Source organism: Daphnia pulicaria, chromosome 4 (genome assembly GCF_021234035.1).
Source record: "Daphnia pulicaria isolate SC F1-1A chromosome 4, SC_F0-13Bv2, whole genome shotgun sequence".
NCBI lineage: Eukaryota > Metazoa > Arthropoda > Branchiopoda > Diplostraca > Daphniidae > Daphnia > Daphnia pulicaria.
This window is the reverse complement of record NC_060916.1, coordinates 16,023,132-16,043,312: the sequence shown is the minus strand read 5'-3', so window position 1 is coordinate 16,043,312 and position 20,181 is coordinate 16,023,132. Positions and strand designations below refer to the sequence as shown.

The following is a 20,181-nucleotide window of genomic DNA, read 5'->3' as shown; positions in this document are numbered from 1 at the left end:
CAGGTGAATGTCCGGCAAAATTTCGGAAATCAACTTTTTCGTACAGTTACTGCCCGGAACATCCACTACTTTCCTATATAGGGAAGAGGTTGTCGAAAATGAAAATTGAAAAAATTTTCTAAGTCCGAAAATTGAAAAATTTTTCTAAGTCCCGACGATGGATAGTGAAGCTATAGGCGGCACTGGGACGAGCAAAGGCGGCTGAAAAAGAGAGAAAGAGCGAAAGAAAAAAAGTTGGAAAAAATTTCTAAGTCCTAAAATTTCCAAGACCGGTTTTTGGTGGAGACCGGTCGGTAGTTGAGCGGGCGGCCCGGCCTGAGCTCAGGTGAATGTCCGGCAAAATTTCGGAAATCAACTTTTTCGTACAGTTACTGCCCGGAACATCCACTACTTTCCTATATAGGGAAGAGGTTGTCGAAAATGAAAATTGAAAAAATTTTCTAAGTCCGAAAAATTGAAAAATTTTTCTAAGTCCCGACGACGGATAGTGAAGCTATAGGCGGCACTGGGACGAGCAAAGACGGCTAAAAATGGCGAGAAAGAGCGAAAGAAAAAAGTTGGAAAAAATTTCTAAGTCCTAAAATTTCCAAGACCGGTTTTTGGTGGTGACCGGTCGGCGGGTGTGATGGTAAGCCCCGCCTGAGCTCTGGTGAAAGCCCGGCAAAATTTCGGAAATCAACTTTTTCGTACAGTTACTGCCCGGAACATCCACTACTTTCCTATATAGGGAAGAGGTTGTCGAGAAAGAAAAAAGTTGAAAAATTTTCTAAGTCCGAAAATTTCCAAGACCGGTTTTTGGTGGTGACCGGGCGGCAGTTGAGCGGGCGGCCCGGCCTGAGCTCAGGTGAAAGTCCGGCAAAAATTCGGAAATCGACTTTTTCGTACAGTTACTGCCCGGAACATCCACTACTTTCCTATATAGGGAAGAGGTTGTCGAAAAAAAGAAAGTTGAAAAATTTTCTAAGTCCGAAAAATTGAAAAATTTTTCTAAGTCCCGACGACGTGGTAGTGACGTGGTTGGCGGGACTTGGACGTATAAAGGCCGATGAAAAAAATGGAAATGGAAATGAAAATTTCTCGATTTCCGACGACGGTGTTTGGCAACGACTCTCTCGCCCGGCCACTGGTCGGCGCGAGAGAGGAGTGAGCGAGACCCGTCGATTCGAAAAGAGAAGCCGTCACACCGTCGAGGCGTGGCGGCTCTCAAGTGGGTTGGTCGGGCGTGTCGTGATGACTCGCGACCGTAAAAAATTCCCACTCAAATTCTCCCATTTCCGACGACGGTGTTTGGCAACGACTCTCTCGCCCGGCCTCTGGTCGGCGCGAGAGAGGAGTGAGCGAGACCCGTCGATTCGAAAAAAAGCCGTCACACCGTCGAGGCGTGGCGGCTCTCAAATGGGTTGGTCGGGCGTGTCGTGATGACTTGCGACCGTAAAAAATTCCCACTCGTCGAAAATTTTCTAAGTCCCAACTTTGAAATCGACGGTTCCTGAAAGTCGGCTGGCGGTTGGATGGGGCAATGTCCCCGTCCAATCGCTAAAAATGAGCCGGAAAACGGAGACATTATGCGGCGGAACATTAGTGGTTTTCCTTAGTATAGAAGAGGTCTCGATTCCTAAACTCGGAAAAATTTTCAGAGTCCCAAAAATTTTCGAAGTGTCGAATAGTTTGGTTTCTCGAATTGAAAATTTTTTTCAAATTTGCGACATTACGACAAGCAGCGATTGTAAAGCCCGGTCCAAATTTTTCAAACGAGTCTTACTTCTTGTTAGTCCGCCTGGCCGATACCAAAGAATGGCCGACCGTCGACTATCGGGCGAATAGACGGGTGAAAGAAATAAAGTCGAAGCCGGTGGTTGGATAGATATCGAAGGGAAGGCGAAAGAGGCGAAAAGGAAAGCGCAAAATTTCTTTAGTAGCTTCGACGCAAAAACTTTGGTATCGACGGGGAGCTTTGGGAAATGAAACGAAGACGCAGAATGGGAAGTTGTCCGGTTCGGCGTTAGTTGTAGTTTCATTTCCACCGTAGCTGAGCTCCTTTCCGCCCGCCACTTCACATGATTTTAGTTTCGATTCCGTTCGATCGCGCTTGCACTGTCTTTGTTTTTTTTTCACTGCTTGGATCGCGGCTTTGCTCTAACCAGTTTAGCCCCATGCGATCAAAAAGTCTTAAAAAAAAAAACCGTTGAACGGAGACGAACTCGATGAGCTGTCGGTGTGTGAAATATCATTCCTTCGGTAAAACCGTTTTCGAAATTTCCGATGGTCGGTATATGTAAAAATATATCCGAACCGCGATGTGGACGGGAATTCAAACGCCCGCTTCACCGATTGGTGCGACAGCTGAGAAGCTCGTCACTCGATCCAACGACTCTTGGTCGAAAAGTTCAGAAGAGGTGCGCGCGTCAAACATTTTTTTGGTTTCGGACGTTTCGTTTCTTCGGCACGTGTGGTTTGTCTGTGGCCGTCTGTGAGAGAAATCGGACGCTTGTTCTTTGTTATTTTACCGTAACGAGACAAGACGGGAAAGATTCTTTCTTCCAAACTTACGGCATCATAACCATCAGCGTTTACCGTCAGCGACGATACGGAAGAGAAAAGAAAATGGTGCGCGTCTTTTCACTTTTTGACACCGTATCAAAAAAAATTACCGTTCAGGCGGAAATGTGTGTGTGTGTGTGTGAGCCGAGAGATAAAAATAAAAAAGCCACCAAACAGAACGCTTTCAAATTATTTCGTGCGGCGTGCGCATATTTCACATTTTGCCGTTTGACGGAAGCTCGTTGTGTGGAACACAGAAGTGGAGATGGACGGAGTTGAAGGGGGGCGAAGACGGCCCGGTCGGACAAAGTCAAGAGATTGAAATATACGAGAGAATTGGGTGGAAGTGATGGCAAATCTATAAAATTCAAAAATCGGATGAGATGCGAGGACCGCAAAATGTGGCGTCGACTCTGACTCTCTTTTACTACGAACTTCCCTTCGACGGAAGATATCGAGAGCTGAGCTGAGCGCCCGCTGAGTATGGCCGGCGTAATTACAAACGAGTTACGGTTGGAGCTATATCGATTGTACGTATCCCGAACGTTCATCGAACAAGCCAGATCAACTCGGCGCCCGGTAAGATGTACGCTCAGTTATGGCCATGACACACGAAGGGAGAATTCAAACGGCTGTGAGTGTACGGCCCGCCCGGAGTTGTGTGTAGGCAGTGACCTCTCAAGAAAAAACGTAAAAAATTTTTTTTTGACAGTCACCGGTCTGCGACAAGTAATCAGTACGAAACTTGGGTGCAATGCAAAAAACATTTTGAGAATCCTTGCTTGACAACAACGAATCTAACACGATAAAAAAAACGATCCCCATCGGTGTACCGCTTGCTTTTCTCGCGCTTCGGCGCAGAATCGCTTATTCAGCTGCCCTTGGAATATGTTCGTTTCGTGCATACTTGATCTCGGTCATTCTTCGGTGAACTCTTAAAGAATTGCGCACTTTTATAGGGGTAGTCTTGTTGCTTGTCTCGACTTGAAATGATTTGTTTTTTCCGCCCATGACTTTCTATACGATGCCTCTATGCTGGCCTCTGACCGCGGTTGTTCCGAGTTTTCTCTTTCTCTTCGAAAGTCTTTGCGGAAAATTCTGCCTCGTGTGACCGTTGAGCGGTGAGGTGTGTGTGTGTGTGTGTGTGTCGTGCGGGGTGATGCGAGAGTGTGCCTCGGCGGTGGAAAAATAAAAATAAAACTCTGAGCCCACAAAAATTTAAAAGATGTATGCTTGTCAGCTTAGTAAAGCAGGCTTGACTTATGAGCATACAGCACGCCACATATGACCGTCGAAAACCGTAATACGGGAAAAAAGTTGATGAATATATCAAGACCGGTCGAATGAATCCGATTCACTTTGGGCTCATAGACCGTTGAATGGTCTTTGACTTTGGAAATTGAAATGAAAAAAATCCAACAAACGGATCGGATCGGTGTTTCTCTTCACTGGGACTCGCTGTGACACGCCAGGCGTTGCGATCAAAAATTTTAGTTTCCGAAGAAAAAGAAAAAAAAAAAACGTGTTGATTTGGTGTGTGTTTGGTGATGCGTGGGCGAAATAAAAACCCGCAACTCGCCGGATGCATATCAAACAAACATACACGAAATACCTGGTTGATCCTGCCAGTAGCATATGCTTGTCTCAAAGATTAAGCCATGCATGTCTAAGTACAAGCCGCTAGACGGCGAAACCGCGAATGGCTCAATAAATCAGTTATGGTTCCTTAGATCCACTCCATCCTACTTGGATAACTGTGGTAATTCTAGAGCTAATACATGCACTCGAGCCTCGACTGCGGGCTTTCGGGCTCGCAGAAGAGGTGCTTTTATTAGATCAAAACCAGTCGGGGCCGGGCTTTCGGGCTCGCGCACCGTACCAATTTTGGTGACTCTGGATAACTTCACGCCGATCGCACGGCCTTCGCGCCGGCGACGTATCTTTCAAATGTCTGCCTTATCAACTGTCGATGGTAGGTTACGCGCCTACCATGGTTGCAACGGGTAACGGGGAATCGGGGTTCGATTCCGGAGAGGGAGCCTGAGAAACGGCTACCACATCCAAGGAAGGCAGCAGGCGCGCAAATTACCCACTCCCGGCACGGGGAGGTAGTGACGAAAAATAACGATACGGGACTCTTCCGAGGCCCCGTGATTGGAATGAGTACACTTTAAATCCTTTAACGAGGAACCATTGGAGGGCAAGTCTGGTGCCAGCAGCCGCGGTAACTCCAGCTCCAATAGCGTATATTAAAGTTGTTGCGGTTAAAAAGCTCGTAGTCGGATGTCTGTCTTCGGCCGGGCGGCGCCGCTCTGAATCAAGGGTGTTGCGTTTCACGCTCTGGGAGCCCGGGTGTCAAAGCCCGACTCTCTTCACGGTCGGACAACATCGCCGGAGTGGTGGTCGGTGCGTCGTTGTTGTATCTGCGGCCAGAGTTGGAAAGTTCTTTCGGGTTCTTTTTTAATTTTGGTCGTAGTTGACTCGATTCGCTCCACCCAGTCAATCGTTCGGGGTGCCCTTCACCGGGTGTCTCGGGCGGCCGGCAACGTTTACTTTGAACAAATTAGAGTGCTCAAAGCAGGTGTATCCCAACGCCTGAATATCGCAGCATGGAATGATGGAATAGGACCTCGGTCCGATTTTGCTGGTCTTTTACTTTTGGACCCGAGGTAATGGTCAATAGAGACGGACGGGGGCATTCGTACTGCGGCGACAGAGGTGAAATTCTTGGACCGCCGCAAGACGAACAACAGCGAAGGCATTTGCCAAGAATGTTTTCCTTGATCAAGAACGAAAGTTAGAGGTTCGAAGGCGATCAGATACCGCCCTAGTTCTAACCATAAACGATGCCAACCAGCAATCCGTCGGAGTTACTCCAATGACTCGACGGGCAGCTTCCGGGAAACCAAAGTCTTTGGGTTCCGGGGGAAGTATGGTTGCAAAGCTGAAACTTAAAGGAATTGACGGAAGGGCACCACCAGGAGTGGAGCCTGCGGCTTAATTTGACTCAACACGGGAAACCTCACCAGGCCCGGACACTGGAAGGATTGACAGATTGAGAGCTCTTTCTTGATTCGGTGGGTGGTGGTGCATGGCCGTTCTTAGTTGGTGGAGCGATTTGTCTGGTTAATTCCGATAACGAACGAGACTCTAGCCTGCTAAATAGGTGACGGGTTTTATCAATTGAAACCGAAGGGAGTACGGAGGCGTCGGGATCAGGTGGCGGCGATTCGGGTCTCGGTGGGACTGGTTCCTTTAGTGAGGCAATCTCTCGGCTTGGTTTCGTTGTGCTTTGTTCGTCGGGTGTACGGCCTTCACGGGTTGGTTGCCTGGCGGATGAGGTATGGCGGGGCTTTGTCGGGAATGTCTCGCGGGGGCTGGCTCTATTGTTATTCGGTCGTCGTCATCCCCGGCGATACCTTCTGCTCTCGCGTCCGTCACGCAGTCTTCTTAGAGGGACAAGCGGCGTCCAGCCGCGTGACAGTGAGCAATAACAGGTCTGTGATGCCCTTAGATGTCCTGGGCCGCACGCGCGCTACACTGAAGGAATCAGCGTGTTTCACTCTCCCTGTCCGAAAGGACCGGGTAACCGCTGAACCTCCTTCGTGGTTGGGATTGGGGACTGCAATGATCCCCATGAACCAGGAATCCCTAGTAGGCGCGGGTCACTAGCCCGCGTCGATTACGTCCCTGCCCTTTGTACACACCGCCCGTCGCTACTACCGATTGAATGATTTAGTGAGGCCTTCGGACGGGCTTGTCGGGGTGCCGTCGAGTGGGGAGCAATCTCTGCCCGTGCGGTGCCTACCAACGGCGAGACTGAAAGATGGTCGAACTTGATCCTTTAGAGGAAGTAAAAGTCGTAACAAGGTTTCCGTAGGTGAACCTGCGGAAGGATCATAAACGAACAAGACAAATGTTTTGCGCATATGGCTTTGGTTGAGCACGAAACAACTAAAAGTTGCAAAACAAAAAAAACCCCATCAAAAGTCTTTCGGCGTAAGACATCGTATGAACTATGTGTGGGTTGACGGAAGAAAATCATTTATTTTGAACGGGTATCAGGCGCTCTGATGCGCGGTGGTTTAAAGCGGATTCGCCTTTTCAAATTGATTTTTCTTTCCTCTCGGCTCAAAAAAAACACAAAGTCTTTCGATTTTGTCTATGGCCGTGAGCAAATTCTTTCTGCTTCGATGGTGAATGTCTCTATAGATTCATTCGACCTTTAGCGGCGCTCACAGTGTTGACGTTAGTAGAGTGAAGAATACGATAGCCCGCCTGGGCCGCGAGTACCGAAGGAACAATAAAGGAGATTTTATAAAGTCTTATATTATTAGTCCCTAAATCAAACACTTTGAAAAAAAAAACTCGATGGATGGAGAGCCAGAAAAAAAACATCAAGATTTTGAACGGGTATCAGGCGCTCTGATGCGCGGTGGTTTAAAGCGGATACGCCCAATCGAAATTGTTTTTTTTTCTCTTCGTCTTCGGGATTTTGATTCTCGGTGGGGGACGAAAGTGTGAGACTTTTGGTACGCTCTGGACGTTCTTTTGGGCCGTAGATACTCGTGGTTGCGTGCGTGTGCGTCGCATAGACTAACACTCCAAAGCCCGACACTATGCCGTTGAAAACCGAATGTTTTTTAAGCTTGCCCTTCGCCCTCTCGATGAAGTAGGAAGAATTCAAAATCACAATAACACACTAAACCCAAATTCTAGTACGAGTGTTTATCGGAACATTTTCTTTCTGGCTTTCTTTCTCCGCCCTCGCATTTGTAAAGATTCTGCTAGGCGACATTGTACGTTTTAGGGAAACTTGTTGATGAAACAAGCCCTCCCCTCGTAAACCGAGACGTGCAGATGCCATCAGCAGCCCCCCTCGCATCTGCGAGCGGAGACCACCGCCGGGATGGCGCAGATAAAGATCAAGTGGCCGCAATAGGCGCAGAATAAGAAGTTTCCCCCTCGCTGTGACAAACCTCCCAAGGTTGAGCAGCTATGTTAACTTTAACTTCCTCCTTCTTTTAAACTCATAAAAGTAGAGTTAGAAAGCCACTGCCTAGAGTGACCTAGAAAAACAAGTGCGCGCATTGACCCCTAGTTTCCCACGTAGACGCGTATGAAAATAGATGCCAACCCCCAGCATCCGACTAGTTAATAAATAGGCTGACAAAATAGAAAACGGGCAGTCTTTTGTCAGTTTCTGTGCTAAGTTGTTGCCGCTGCTCTTCCAGCCGTGGCGTCCCCTCCTCATAGCGTCCTTCTGGTAGATCGTCATTTTTACCCTTCTTCGCCCTCGAGTAATTTCCACGTCTGTTGACTGTCCATAACATCATGTGTCAATTAAGGTAATACAACGAGTTCTCAACTATTAAAATTAGTTCTTCTTTTTATATATATTAGTATTTCTCTTTATGCGCAGAGTTTTCCTCTTATGGGAGAACTCTGACATTGGTGGCAGCGATCTATCCAACTCGCGTGCTTTTCTTTTCTCTTTTTTTTTGCATGCTTCTTGACTTGTTTTTTTTTGTATGTGTTTGCAATTTTTGGCTCTAGCAACCCCTGTGTGGTTGTTCCGAATGCACAAGAATCACCAGTTCTTGGGGTCATTCGAAGACACTGTTGATAGGTTTAGCGTCCGTACCCGGAACACGGCGTGGACCTTGCAGTGGGATAGGGATTGTTTCAGCGTAAGTGACTGTCTTTCGGTTGCTTCCGCTTGATTCGGTCAAAAACTTTCTCAATGGCGCTGCCGGCGGGAAAGCATCTTTAACCTCCCTCCCATTACACATACGGGGATTAATGTGCCACACACACACGTTGGATGGCAGTTTTGTTTTTTTACAAGACTGCTCTGCCTTTTTTATGTCTCATGTATATTTGTGCTGCGTTTCTTTTTCCGTCACACGTCGCTACTGGTTTTTTCTCGGTGTGTTCCATTCGTTGTTACATTTTTTTCTCCGTCGTTTTTTTCTTCTAATTCGCATTATTTCCGATATCCATTTGGAGACTTACCGCGAACTCTTTTGACGCATTGTTTGAGTATTTTTTTTGTTTTTTTCCCCCAATATCGAACATTGCGGGATTCGTCTTCTGATTTTTTTTTTAGTTGCCGTTTTTTCCCTCACAGCCTGAATTTTTCCGTGACTGTGACGCCACTGCGTTACGCGCGTTGCTCTCGCTCGAATGCGCGCGCCATCTAGGCTTCAGAAAGCTAAACGTACACGAATGGAAAGCGCGTTGTCGGGTGAGCAGAAAGGGAAATTGGGAAAGCGGGGTTTTTTCAGTAAGTTGGGGAAGTCGCTTTTACTTCCTTTTTCCCCTAAATCGACCGACCAGAACGAGCAACGGGCTGACGACTTTTATTCCGACGACGAGGAATCACATATCGACACGATAGCAGACACAGAGCCCCCATTTCCGGACGAGTTGTCGTTGGAAGAGGCCCGTGTTGCTGTTTATAGACAGGGGAAAAGTGCTCTGAACGCGCATCGACCAGTCCGCAACCTAATAGGTGATTCCACTACCTGGCGGCAGGACGAGTGGCCCAACACCGCCGGCCGATCCTTACCTCGGACCCCTGTGGGTCAACCTCGCCTTTACCCCGACTTGGGTGCCGTTGAAGAAACGGTCGAGCCACCGGCAGACGATCAGCTCGTAGAACCAGGCCCGAGTATTCCCATCACGCGTGGTCGACCTCGTCGCGTCACAGGTGTGCAACCGGTTCGCGCCAGTGCCCGCCTGAAGGCACGGGCCGCACAGACTCTTCCGCCAGCTGAAGCAGCGGTCGTTGCCGAAGAATATCTCGATCTCGTTGACGCAGCCAAGTCGTCGGACGAGGACGACGACTTCGGCAGTACCAAGTCCCATATTGACCCCGAACCCGACGAGGGTCACGCGGACATTGAAGCTCGCATTGACGCAGAATTGAAAGGGATAGAGACAGTCGCCCCTACGACGGGCCGACAACCGCAGTCCGCTCTTAAGTATTCGTCGACGCCATTAGGCAAGCCCCAGAATTTGTATACAACCCCTGGCCAGCAAACATTTAAGTTAAACGTTCATCCCTCTCCTTGGGACGTCGCCACCCCAGCCCTCCCTAACCAAAAGGAGCCAAACACTCTTCCGTCGACCCACGTCGACAACCGTAAAACGACGCACGTAATCCCAGAACCGACGGCCGGGCCCTCCCGGCAACTCAATTCATCAAACCCTTTTCGTCAAGCCATCCAAATACCACAGACTCTTCCAGTTTTGCTGCCAAATACCAACCCTTTTCAACAAACCATTAAAGCAGAGCCTCCCAATCCACCTACACGAGTGATGGCGTCACAGAGTCCATATGAGGTCCTGTACCGATACCTTCGGGGAAAAGGGGCGTCTCGTGAAGATGCCGCGTCGGAAGCTAAAGCTGCTTTAGGGCCGCCTAAGGCGACACCGGCTCCTTGTGTCGTTCCGCCTCCCGTAGCCGTCGACCAACCGGTTGACTGCCCGGCCGTCTCCCATCAGAGCTATTATAATAGTCAAAAGCTGTTGCAGAACCAGCAGCAACAAACAATAGCTCTTTTAGCTCAGGTACCCGCTTTTAGTGGGACAGGGTCGGGAAAATTTGAGGACTGGATTCAACATTTTGAACGGGTTGTAAACACCGCCGACTTTGAAGAGGGTAGGAAGATAAAGCTTTTGGGTTCCAAGCTCTTTGGGGCCGCGGGGGACTGTATCACCACCTTCTTGCTTAACTATCCAAAAGAAGCACAATCTTTCGTTAAAGTAAAACAAAATCTCCACGAGCGTTTTCACGGGGGAGATAATAGAAAAATGTACTTTACGGAGTTTAAGAACTGTATTCGTAACTCGGGGGAGTCCATTAGAGATTATGCATGTCGGTTGCAGAAACTCTATTCGTTCGCCTATCCGGCAGAAGTAGGGACACCGGTCGACCCAGCTGTTCTTCGCCTACGTGAAACAATGTTGATGGACGGGTTCCTCGGAGGGTTGAAGCCCAACCTTCGCGAGCGAATGAGTTTTAAAGACTACAAGAACCTGAACGATCTCATTAAAGCAACGGAAAAATGTGCGGCCGTTTTGAGCGAGGCGAAATTAGAGAAACGAAGTGTAGAGTTTGTCAATGCCATCTCGGCTAACGCCAATGCCCGGGAAATTAGGGAAACAAAAAATGAAATAACAGAATTAAAATCAGTCATTGAGCAACTCACGCAGCAACTGTCGACAACCATGATTGCAGACCATGGGCACGAGGCAGTCAATGCTGTCGCCACGACTCAGACTACTCAATTATCAGAGAGTAAGAAGGAAATAGAAGAATTAAAAAATTTACTTAAGGCTAGTAACAAAAGTTATAGTGATATGATGAAGCAATCAAGAGAGGCCGAAAAAGCTATGAAAAATCTACAGCTCCAGGTTGCTGGAATGAGCCAACCAATCCAACCAGTTCAGCCAATTAGGCCACTTCAGCCCCATAATAGTAACCAGTTTGTCGAAAATAATCCTCAGATTAGCCACCCACCTTTCGCTTATCGTAATCCACAACCACTGAACAGATACGACCCGGGTAGCCAGACGCACGGTCCACCTCCAAGGGGAGAACGCTACTGTGCCAATTGTGCCGCCACCGGCCGGAACCCAACCACTCACAACACAGACAAGTGTGGTTGGGGACCGAACGGCCCAACCTGTTTTAAATGTCACCAAACTGGGCACATAGCGCGTGATTGTCCTTCGTCATCTATCCGAGTAGATCCTAGATATGCCCCACCAGTACCGAATGCCGGTCAGCTCAATCCCTGGAATCAGGAAAACTAAAAGCCACCTATTGTAACAGGGGGCAAAACGGTGGGCCTTGTCCGAAACCCCAGCAGAAAATCAATCAAGTAATAGAAACAAGAAAAAATAAAATCCCACGACTTCCGATTCAAGTAGGCAACGAGATATTCCAGGGTCTTTTAGATAGTGGCGCAGGTCGAAGTTTAATCAAGACGGAGGTGTTCAACAGATTGAAAGAAGGAGTGATGAAATTCACCACAGACGTCCCGGTCGATTTATACGGTGTAGAGAACACAAAGTTAGTTACACGAGGGCTAGTAACCCTACAAGTTAAAGTCTTAGGCGATCATCTTCTGCAGGATTTTATCGTCGTCGATAGTATTAGCGAAGAATGCATCTTAGGTTTAGATGCATTGTACGAACATAAGTTTATCCTTGATGGTAGCGAGAAGAGGATTTACCGAGTAAAACAACTCCGGAAATCGGACTCCGCGCCCACCATCATAACAAGAGAGAAGATCACGATACAGCCTTTTAGTGCCACTGCCGTTGAATCTGAAGGGAATGGGGCACAGCTACCTCCCAATCTTGCATTTTTTCTTAATAGAGGGCCGGGGCTGAATAGTGGATTGCGACTTGACCCTTTTATCAATAAGAGTACCAAGGAAGGAGCATTTTTTTCAATAGCCATAGTAAACGAGACTAATAAATCAATAACCTTGCCTAAATACGAATTGATCGGAACTTTAGCCTTCAGCAGAGTTGAAAAACACAATATTGATTCTTGTACCGAGGACGAGCAACCAAGCGTTCCGTTAGATTTTAAAAACAATTTGCCACAAGAAATGCCAGAAGTAGACAGAGACAATATAACAAAATTTTTAGAAAGTAGAAGAAAAATGTTTGCAACTAACACAGGAGAATTGGGAAAAACAGGACTAGTAAAACACCACATCAACACGGAAGGACAAGGACCCATTCGATTGCGACCCTATCGAATACATCAGAATAACAAGAGCGAATTAGAAAGTATTTTACAGGAGTTATTAGTTAACAAATTAATCAGACCGTCCGTGTCCCCATGGGCGGCACCCGTAGTGCTTGTTAAAAAGAAAAGCGGAGGCATCAGACTCTGCATGGACTATAGAAAATTAAATAGTATAACAAAGAAAGACTCGTTTCCTCTACCTCGAATCGACGACGTTTTAGATTTGCTTCACGGGCAAAAGTATTTCTCAACTCTTGATTTAGCGTCAGGTTACTGGCAAATCGAAATGGACGATAGTTCAAAAGAAAAAACAGCGTTTATAGTTGACAACAATCTGTACGAATGGAACCGATTATCTTTTGGGCTGACTAACGCCCCAGGAACCTTTCAGCGCCTAATGAACTATGTACTACGTTCTGTCATCGGGAAGATATGCTTAGTTTACCTAGACGATATAATCGTTTTCTCAAAGACAACAGAAGAACATTTGATTAATTTAGGGCGCATTCTCGACCTGTTACAGGAAGCTGATTTAAAACTCGGCCTTTCGAAATGCAAATTCATGTCCGAATCTGTCCAATATTTAGGCCATGTGATTTCAGCAAAGGGAATCACACCTGACCCAGAGAAAATTGAACAATTAAAAAATTACAAACGTCCGACAACAATTGTAGAAACCCAATCGTTTTTAGGTCTCGCATCTTATTACAGGCGGTTCATTAAAGGTTTTGCGGATATTGCTCATCCATTAATCGAGCTCACGAGGAAAAAGAAAGATAAACAAAATAAATTAGTTAAGAAAAGGAATAAAGAAGCAGAGGATGGAAACTACGCTTTCGAATGGGGAGAGGCGGAACAGAAAGCTTTTGAAACCCTCCGCGAGTGTCTCATTACGCCGCCTATTGTCGCTTTTCCAGATTTCGAAAAAGAGTTTTTAATTTTTACGGATGCTAGTAATTATGGCATCGGAGCCGTATTGAGCCAGATACAAAACGGAGAAGAAGTCGTTATTGCATACTCAAGTAGACACTTGAATGCAGCAGAAAAGAACTATTCCGCTATCGAGCGTGAGGCCCTCGCAATAGTATATGGGATAAAAAGATATCGTCACTACCTACAGGACGAAAAATTTGAAATTATAAGCGACCATCGACCACTACAATGGCTCGAGGCGCACAAAGATGAAAAAAGTAGACTGGGAAGGTGGGCGATCGAGCTTTCTGCAGTCAAGTATAAAGTTCGCTACAAACCGGGAAAGGAACACGCTAACGCCGACTTCCTCTCCCGAATCCGTGTCGTAAGCGCAGAAGAACGAACAGATTTTACTGACAATATTATTGAAGAGCAACGAAAAGATGAAACTTGCTCAAAAATCCGCCGTTATCTTGATGAAGGTGTGCTTGCAGAACAGGACGAGTTAGATAACCCAGACTGGGTGAAAGAAATCGAGCTTTTCCACGTTAAGAAGGGGGTGCTGAGGAGAGATTTCTTACCCCCATCGAAAAAAAGACGTCAGTTCCTTCAGGAACAGACGGTCGTCCCCTATTCATTAAGAAAAAATATTATGAAAGAATACCACGCTTCGCTATTAGCAGGACATCTCGCGTTTTTACGTACATTCTTCAGGATACGCGACAAATATTACTGGCCCCGAATGTTGAAAGACATCAAGGAATATTGCAGGTCGTGCGAAACTTGTGCCCTACAAAGGCGAGTAGTGACCAGAGCCTTCCTACACCCCTTAGAAATCGCAACCGCTCCATTCGAAGTAATCGGAATGGATTTCTTAGGCCCAATTAAACCCGTATCTACCAACGGAAATAAGTACGTCCTCGTTATGACGGATGCCTTTTCCAAATGGACGGAGGTTGTCGCGTTGCCTAATCAAACGGCAGAAACGACCTGCCGTGCATTGATGGATAAAATTATCCTGTATCATGGACCCCCAAAAATTATTGTCACCGACAGAGGCACTAATTTTACATCTCGTTTATTTAATAATCTATGTAATGAACTCCAGACGAAACACAAAACCACGACAGCGTATCATCCACAGTCGAATGGGATGACCGAACGCTTTAACAAGACAGTAATTGACATGGTTCGTAAATATGTTGATGACGAGTTGGAGAATTGGGAAGAAGTCCTCGGTCCGATGGCCGCAGCGTATAGGAATTCAGTGCATGCGTCTACGATGGAGAGTCCCTATTTTCTGATAACAGCTCGAGATCCGAACATGGTAGTCGACAGGTTTTTAATACCTGAGTCGGAGTCGATCACACCTCGTGACTACAAAAGCCAGACGATGCGACGTTTACGTGAAGGGTTCCAACTCGCCAAGGAAAATCTTTTGGAAGCTAGACGGCAGCAGAAAGCACAGTACGACAAGCGGGCCAAGAAAGAAAAATTTGAAGTAGGGGACCGCGTTTTACTGGACGTAAGAGTAACTAAACTAGGAACAAGTAAGAAATTAAATCCTAGGTATCAAGGACCTTTCCGCGTCTCAAAAGTCTTCCCTAACCACACCGTAGAAATCCGCGCGTATAATGGGAATGGTACCCAGCTTACCCATGTCAACCGCTTGAAAGCACTAACCGAGTGCATGATTTGGAGAGATGAAGAATGCGTCGATTTCGATGACCTAAGACAGTCTAAACTAACAAACGCTAGGCAAAGAGACGGTGACTCTGACGACGAAGGAAGTTCCGACCAGGAAGACGAGGAAGATGAATTTAATGATTCGGACTCAGAGGAGGACGATATTTCGCCCAATTTAGACGCCGTCATGAATGCCGATCAAGACGCTGATTTGATTAATTTTGACGCCAGTATTGCCCCGAATCCGGCAATGCCTACTCATGGCGAGCCACTATATGACGCGAACGTCCCGGAACAAATGACGCTACCCCCTCCGTTAACCCCCCAGCGGGTTGCGCCAGCCCTGGCGGAACGAAACATAACCAACGAGGGTGCTCGCCCCAAACGAGCCACTCGTCTCCCCAATAGATTTCGGGACTTTTTACTGGATTAAGGGCGAATGCCTTAATTCACACAGGGAATTGGGTAGGTCCCACGTCGACCAGACGCCGATCAGGCACCAACGACGCGAGGGCACCTATTCCCTTTCACGCCAATGTTCCAACTGACTCATTTTTTCATTTTTTCGTTTTAATTTTAGTTTCAGTATGTACCACAGTAAACTCAATTCGTGTTTTTTTTTTTTTTTTTTTTTTTTTTTTTTTTTTCTATATATGTAGCTATCTCATAATAGTTCTGCTAGCCAGCCTGCACACCACAGCAGCCATAATGGCCACTGTTTGTGACTGTAGTAGCGAGCGAAAAGACGGGTTCATCGCTTTCGACGATGAAGATTGCCTCCTCGGATCGGAAGATCCTGCCCCCCCAATTAATGTTACGTATACTCTATACTCCCATTTACCCGAAGTTAAACGATTTCCTGGGCATGTGTGTCGTATGTGGGCAGTTACTCGATCCGTCTTTACGGATTTCTTGGGTTGGCATTACCCTACCGAAAGTAAGTGGGCTGTTCCAGTCTCTACTGCCGAGTGCGAAGAGATGAGAGACTTGCGAAAGTGTAAGAACGAAACCATGTACGCGAAAGGTGCCCACAAATATGCTTACGATGTGATGCCCCCGTTACAACCAGTCTGGATGGTAAATCGTAAAGCATCCTCGTTCCATTGTAAACTCGCAGAGGTCGCGCTAGAGAATGAGTGTGATAATTGTACTATCAACTCTCCCGTAGGATCCATTGAGTACCCTTATAACGGTTCCGTGACGAGGAATCTTCAAACACTCGTTTGGGAAGACGCATACAAGGAACAAAAGCCATGTAATCTCAAAATCGTAGGTGAATCAGTGTATGACGGTTTACTTTATAAGACACGCGACCCGACGGTCCAACGCATACAGGATCGGTTGAGTCAGACGGATTATCTCGTTAACGTGACGGCCGAGTTGGAGTTGTGTGGAAAGGCCGCCTTATTCCGCATTAATGGGATGGACAAAGTCCTGATTTCCATTAATATTCCCACACCGAAGCTCTACACGTCCTACTCCTCCAGTTCTCCCAATGCAACAGGACCTACAGCCCAGTCTCTAACCGTAGACATTCACAGTAACGGCTCTTATGACGGTGTGGACGCAAAAAACGTCACGGATAGTAAAGTGCCTTCGTTTCTGGCTGCGGAAATTCAGCAAGCAGCTCACCATCAATTTACGAGAGATGAGGCGATGGATCAGATCAATCGGTTAGCAGGTGAAATTAGACGTCTTCAATGTGAAAATCGTAAATCGACACGCAATAGTATACTCCTGGGGGCAAAAAGTAATGGCTGGTATGCCGCCACGCAACTGCATCTACCAGTCTGTGCACGCTTGAAGGTATATGGCACCCAAGTGGAAGTGTCCCGATGCGTGCCCTTTAATGTGACATTCGGAGCAGAAAGAACTAAGTGTGGTTATCAACCTCGTTTCATGAACTATACTTTAGCCCACAACGGCTGGCAACTCGTACCGTACAACCCGTGCTATTGGCCTGACGGTAACTACATCAACTTCAACGGGAAAACACACATTCACGCCGATGGTGCCTGGGTTCCAGTTGTCACATCAGTTCCAATAAACAACAGACAACTAGTTGAGTTTGCCACGTATCAAGCGGACAACTCTCTTCAAAATTTCTTGCAAATGACCCCAGCGATGCAGAATGGTCCGCTGAGTCACGAGTCGGTGATGGCCGACATCCTAGCCACGATCCATGAACATTATGCTGAGGATAATTCTCGACAATTGTTGACTTCAAATGTGCTTATTCAACACAGTGCTGCACCAAACATTGACTTCGTCACGAAAATGGGTGGGTGGGTAAAGAATTTCGGAGCAGTCTCAGGGCTGGGTGCCCTGTCGGTATTGGCCGTAAGGTTTTGTGGAATCGGTTCTCTCCTTCTTAAAGCTTTTCCCCTCATTGCCAAACTCCTCCAATTTACCTGTTCCAAAAAATCCCAAAAATCCATCACCGCTCTTCCGCTACCGATCATCATGCCGCCGACTACAGTGACGCCATCGCTTCAGCCCACTACCGCCCCAGTGACAGCAGCCCCGCCGCGTCGTACACGGCCACGTCAACCACGACCCCCACACACGACGCAGGAAGGCGAAGTGTTCCTGCCTCGGAGACCGCGCTCGCAGCCACGAACTAAACTATAATTTTGCCACAGTGTCATGTCTTCCAATTTGCTTTTTTCGTATACTACGGTTCCTTGTTCTATCTTAATGGTCCTGATCGATTACGTTCAGTTGTTCGTGTCGTTCATCGCGCACGTCGGTCCCTTCTCATAAGTTTGCCGCAGTGTAACTCCTTAGTTCAGGATAATCTCGTGCCTTCAGATCGTACACGTTTCCAATCGCCGTTTTCCATCATGATGCTAGATTTTAGAATGGACCACCGAGCAACGATCGCACTGATTCGGCTCTGACCCAGAAACGCTCAAATGAATTTCATGTGTCCTTATTTTCATCCTCGACCACAGTACTAGCCTATCTCGTATTCTTCCTTCCGTTCGCGTTCTCCTGTCCTAATAATTTTGCCACTGTGTACCTTACAACGTTTCCCACTATATGATTCATTAGCTAGAAATTGCACTAGTTCCACTTTTATCGTCTTATTCCGTTTTTCTCATACTTCTTACCATTTCCGCCGTCTCCTACCGTTTCTTAGCCTGACCTCCCATTTGACTTCAATAGAACCGCTCCCACCTCCGCTTATCGGCTCGTGATTGTCGAGGAATGCCCGCGACCGGTTCAACTAGAAGGGCACCTACCGACGACGTCGGCTGTCAGTTCCATTGGTCCTGACGGTGTCTCTGGTCGGAAGCGTTGGATTCACATTTCCGCATTTCAGCCGCCGGCACTATAGGTGATTGTTGCGGGACGCAACAAAATGGAGGGGGAGTGATGTAAAGATTCTGCTAGGCGACATTGTACGTTTTAGGGAAACTTGTTGATGAAACAAGCCCTCCCCTCGTAAACCGAGACGTGCAGATGCCATCAGCAGCCCCCCTCGCATCTGCGAGCGGAGACCACCGCCGGGATGGCGCAGATAAAGATCAAGTGGCCGCAATAGGCGCAGAATAAGAAGTTTCCCCCTCGCTGTGACAAACCTCCCAAGGTTGAGCAGCTATGTTAACTTTAACTTCCTCCTTCTTTTAAACTCATAAAAGTAGAGTTAGAAAGCCACTGCCTAGAGTGACCTAGAAAAACAAGTGCGCGCATTGACCCCTAGTTTCCCACGTAGACGCGTATGAAAATAGATGCCAACCCCCAGCATCCGACTAGTTAATAAATAGGCTGACAAAATAGAAAACGGGCAGTCTTTTGTCAGTTTCTGTGCTAAGTTGTTGCCGCTGCTCTTCCAGCCGTGGCGTCCCCTCCTCATAGCGTCCTTCTGGTAGATCGTCATTTTTACCCTTCTTCGCCCTCGAGTAATTTCCACGTCTGTTGACTGTCCATAACATCATGTGTCAATTAAGGTAATACAACGAGTTCTCAACTATTAAAATTAGTTCTTCTTTTTATATATATTAGTATTTCTCTTTATGCGCAGAGTTTTCCTCTTATGGGAGAACTCTGACACATTCATTTGCTTGGGCGGGTTGGAGAAAAAGAGAGAAGAAAACGAATATGTCGTTTTATATACGACCCTGAACGGTGGATCACTAGGCTCGTGGATCGATGAAGAGCGCAGCAAAGTGCGCTAATCCATGCGAACTGCAGAACACATGGAGCATCGAAATCTTGAACGTAAATGGCGGCCCAGCTTCTCGCTCGGGCCACATCTGACTGAGGGTCGGTCGAATGATGAACGAACAGAGATTTTTTCAGTCTTGGTTTTGCATGTTGGGTCGCGGCGAGATTTATTTTTCACCCGGCCTGACCGCATAAAAGCTCCCGAATCTCTAACGTCTGGGTGCCGCGCGACTTAAGTGTCCGCGATGCCTCAAATACAAAAAAGGGGGAAAAATAAAAGAAGGTTCGCCCTGTTTTGTTTTTTTCCTCTCTATTCAAAAGAAACCTTTTTCGATGGCAAAACAGATGGGAAATTTTTGAGCCAACTCAAAAAAAATTTAGAAATAAACACATCTTCTCGAACAAGGTGTCGGCTGCGTGTGCGCGATATACCGCTTCAACGCGAGTTTAGTTGTGTGTGTGCGCCGGGCGTGTCGAAGTGTCGACCACCGCGAATTATCACTCACTCTAACCGCTCGTTATGCAAGCTTGGTTCGCGCACGACGCGTTGTTTCAATACAAAAAGCCGCAGGACGCCCTGTCACTTTTCGTAAATTAATTTTTGCGAATAACGAGAGACTCGCTTTATTTCGAAAAAAAATTTGAACCGGCAATTATTCAATCTTTCCCGGCTTTAAAACGCCAAAGTCTGCCGAGCTAGATAAAGTGTTGTCTCCTTTTGAAAACAAACAATTCATTCTGACCTCAGTTTAGATGAGACTACCCGCTGAACTTAAGCATATCAGTAAGCGGAGGAAAAGAAACTAACAAGGATTCCCTTAGTAGCGGCGAGCGAACAGGGATGAGCCCAGCACCGAACCTCGCGCCCGGTTGAGCGGGTGCCGAGGAATGTGGTGTTCGGGAGGATCGTGCGCGTCTGTCCGGTATCTATCGTCCAAGTCTCCATGAACGGGGCGAGCAACCCACAGAGGGTGTCAGGCCCGTAGATAAGACGAGCCGAGACCGTGCATCGGATCCCTTCCCAAGAGTCGGGTTGCTTGAGCGTGCAGCCCTAAGCGGGAGGTAAACTCCTTCTAAGGCTAAATATCGCCACGAGACCG

General features: G+C 47.2%; 2 non-coding genes across 2 annotated transcripts; both read left to right on the top strand.

Moving 5' to 3' along the window:
• The first annotated feature begins 4,150 nt into the window (after window positions 1-4,150).
• Window positions 4,151-6,444, top strand: LOC124338742. Its single transcript, XR_006917983.1, has one exon. It is a non-coding gene; the product is annotated as a small subunit ribosomal RNA (ribosomal RNA).
• Window positions 6,445-19,031: 12,587 nt separating this feature from the next.
• On the top strand, window positions 19,032-19,184 carry LOC124338704. Its single transcript, XR_006917946.1, has one exon. It is a non-coding gene; the product is annotated as a 5.8S ribosomal RNA (ribosomal RNA).
• The last annotated feature ends 997 nt before the right edge of the window (window positions 19,185-20,181 follow it).